Genomic DNA, 4,281 nt, shown 5'->3' with positions numbered 1-4,281 from the left:
CCACAAAAGGAATACCAAGGTTCTGCTACAGGGCATGAATGAATATGTCCTGAATTCTTCTTTGTATTTTAGGTTGGGACCCAAAATTAATTCTCCTGGCTCTTCCAAAGTTACTCCAAAGAATCCTGCTTTCCTCAGTGCTGTTCCATCACAGTACTGAAAAATTAAACTGAACAATTGTGCAAAAGTAGACATGACTACTACTTATAAGAACATTTAGTACATCAGGTCTCAATCACTCATATTAGCTCTATATAACCAGTTTACTGATAGGTAATTGACTACACAGTTTCCCATTTAATAGACATGTGATTTTAGCATTAAATTCTTCACACAATATCTCATTATTATTTGACAAAGTTATTATTTTACAAAGTAATGTGGAAGTTATGTAGTGCATGCAGTCTGTTCCTCTTCCCATTACAGTGGTACCTCACAAGACGAAATTAATTCGTTCTGCGAGTTTTTTCGTCTTGCGATTTTTTCGTCTTGCGAAGCACGGACTGTGGAAAAGCTTCAAAAATCACCAAAGTCTTCAAAAACCTCAAAAAAGGCTACCACACCACGTGCTATGAGTTGCTCCTCGATGTGAATGCATGGTTTTAAGAAAAAGGAAACAAACTTGCAAGACAAAGGAAACAAACTTGCAAGACGTTTTCGTCTTGCAAAGCAAGCCCATAGGGAAATTTGTCTTGCGAAGCAACTCAAAAACCAAAAAACTCTTTCGTCTTGCGAGTTTTTCGTCTTACAAGACATTCGTCTTGCGAGATACCACTGTATAGGCAGATTTAATAAAATTGAGTTTATATACAAGTCACCCTATAATCCCTGATCACTAAAGGACTTGACACTTTTGTGTTTTTTCTTGAATTTTTGTAAATATAATCTATTTTGTATGACACTGGAGAAGGATGTCAGTGTATTGTAACTACTCTTCAGCAAAAAATAAATAACTGAAAATCATTAACAGAGAGAACCATGGAGAAGCTAACTGCTTTTTATTTTTAAGTTAATATTACTGAATCCCAAAGAAGAGAGGGAGAGAAAGTAGGCAAAAATAACGGTGCAAACTCAGTTTAAGCTATATGTTCATTGTTATCAAGTGCAGTACTTTACCTTTTCCCATGGGAGTGAATGGCAGCCAGTCAAGTCTGAGAGAATGTTAAGGGATGTGCTTGGGGACATCATTAGTTTGAAACAAAAACATATGCCTTGCATTTGTGATTCCAGCACTTTGAATGAGGGTCAGGTTTGTCCCTATCAACTGTCCCACATTGCAGCCATTAGAAACCAGGAAGAATCAAGCAATGGAATGATGGTGGTGCTCAGTCAAATGCCCTACCTGTTGTGTATTGAAGTTCTCACCCTGGCCACCAGGGGTATAGTGTATATAGTTTTCACTCAGGTCCACATCAGTTAATTTAGGCGGGGAACCCTGGGTTGTTGTTGTTATAATGTTGACAGCCGGCTGCCTATAAAAGCAGGCCGGCTGAGCTGTTTGCTGTTCAGTTCAGTTCCAGCTTACCTTTAAAGAACTACTTGGAGAAATCTCTGTGTTGTCTGCTATGTCCATCCACTACTTAATATTACCAATCCAGCATAGATAATCAACAGCAAATGGAAAACAGCTAGCCACTTATATTTGATCTGACATCTTTTAGCTAGAATGTTTCCTGAACTTATTTGTATTTGCAAACTGCTTTTCCGGAGGATGAGGGAAAGGTAACATGACTAAGGTTTTTGATCAAGTTCTTGATTTAAGTGCCAACCATTCACACCTTTTGATGAAAGCATGTGGTCGTGAGGGAAACGGGATCACAATGGCTGTCTCCATCCCAAATTTATTCGTGCTCATTTTGAATGTATGGCTGGAGTCCCATCCATACAACTCTATGCATGCTCTCTACATGAAACCTGGAAACCTTCCCCGGCGGGAAGGTAAACGGTGTTTCCGTGTGCTATTCTGGTTCGCCAGAAGCAGCTTAGTCATGCTGGCCACATGATCCAGAAAAACTGTCTATGGACAAACGCTGGCTCCCTTGGCCAGTAAAGCAAGATGAGCGCCGCAACCCCAGAGTCGTCCACGACTGTACCTAATGGTCAGGGGAACCTTTACTTTTATATACATTTAGACTGCAATTATGTGCCCACTTTTCATGACAGTAAGCCCCATTATAATTCAGCAGGTTTACTTTGCACACAAAATCCTCTTTATTCCTCTTTATTTAAATGCTCTGTAGATGAAGTATCCTTAAGTATCTTAGATCTTCTCAGGTCAGACTCCTTCTTAGATGTTTCCGTGTCCTTGCTGATTAAAGTGTCCAATTTGGATTGCAGTGAGCCCAGCTTTCTACAGATAAAATCAATGGTTCTGGCTACCAGCAGTATCAAGTCAGCCAGACTTTCATTTGCCGTTTCCCTGTTCTTCTTACACAAGTGAGGCTCTAAATTTAAGATTTTTCTCTGCCACCCCCAGCAGGACTAGACTACACAGCTCCATATGCTGCCAGGTGAGATGCTCTCAATCAGGCAGGCTAACCCCCAAAATTCTTGCCAACAAAGGGGTAAAACCAAGGTTGCGTCTTAACTCTGTATTTATTCAACCTTTTCTTAAACAACCTTGCACCCTGTTTACACAGGCTGTATGGCCATTGCCCAAAGCTTAGCTCCATGCACGTTCCCATCTTACTATATGCCAATGATGCAGTCATCTTGTCTCGCACAAGGGATGTCTTGAAGCAGACCCTGTGTCTCTGCCAGGAATATTGTATAGCCAACAGACTGGAACGGAACTTTGCAAATTCTAAAGTGCTTGTTTTCTCAAGATCTTGGAAGCCTCATAGGTGGGAGATCAGTGGAAACCCATTGGAACAGGTTAAAATCTTTAAATACCTAGGCATCCACTTCCAATATAACACTTCCTGGAAATACCACTGTAAGCTTGCACTTAACAGAGTGGATACTCTAGCTCTGGCTATTACCCATTTCTTAACATAGGGAATCAGTTTGTCCCAGCTGCTCTAAAGGTCTTTAACACCAAAGTAGCCCTAAAACTCCTGTATGGCATTCTATTATGGATTGGTGCAGTTTACCAATCATTGGAACGCATCCAATCCAAATTTCTGCGCAAAATCCTGGAGCTGCCAAATTGTGTGCCATATGCAGCCATGTGTCTGGAAACTGGACAAAGGCTGCTGGAAACCAAAGCATGGCTCACCACTATAAAATTCTGCCTCTGCTTTCATTTCATGTCCGATCCGTCTTCTTTAACTTTCCATGTGCTGGCAGAATCCCACCACTCCAAATGGCTAGCTTGCATTGAGAGCAAAATCAGAACCTGTGGCCTATCACTTGAGTCACTGCTTATGCTCCCACAATTGGAAGCATTCCAGACAATCAAGTGCAGAATCCTAGAAAGTGAATTCCAAACTCTTTGCCAACAAAACCTTTTCCCAATTGGGGTTGGAAATTCCACCCTCGTTTGACCAGGACACTCCATATTTACACCAGCTTTACGACCCCCACCTACCCCTCACAAGATTTAATGTCTTATCATCTGCAGTTTTGAAAGGCAGATTCTCAAAAATCCCATACTCTGAAATATATTGCCCTTTTGGCACAAAACAGGTCAAATCCATTACACATGTCTTATTTTATTGCCCATTTTATGCAAAAATATATAAGTATTTGGCCTTCTTACTGAAGGAGGGGATTTATCACACTGACTCTTCGAGGGCATCTTATCTGCTGAACAATTGTAGTAATGACGTTGTGGAGACTGTGACAAGATTTTTGAGTGACGCTATGAAATTACGTCACCATAGGTTCTAAGAGCCATCTTTGTACCTTGTGATGTCTCGACAGTTTTATCCTAAAGTATCTCCTACTAAGTTTCATTAACTGTGTTGTGTTCTGACCCATGTATTTGATGCACTTTTAGGCTAATAAAGGAGACTGATTGATTGATTGAAATGTTCTGTATTTCATTCATAATCAGGTATTGAGTCAGAAACAGAAAAGTATGAACAAGAGCCTGCTCAAGTAAATCATTAACACCAGTATTTCTGTAGGTTTAACGCTTAGTTCTGTGATTTGTTAAATTCTCTCTCTTGATTCAACACAGTAGGAGATAGGGTGTTATTTATTTTATGAAATAATGCTGTTTATTCATATCTGAGTAATGGCTAAGTACACTCAGTGACTCTGCAAAAGCAAGGTACATACATTATCAGGTTCTCCTCCCACCCGGTTACCTTGGAGCCTAAAGCGATTGGAGAAAAT

The sequence above is a fragment of the Podarcis erhardii genome, assembly GCF_964252035.2.
Source record: "Podarcis erhardii genome assembly, chromosome: 9".
Taxonomy (NCBI): domain Eukaryota; kingdom Metazoa; phylum Chordata; class Lepidosauria; order Squamata; family Lacertidae; genus Podarcis; species Podarcis erhardii.
This window is presented reverse-complemented; position numbering follows the sequence as displayed.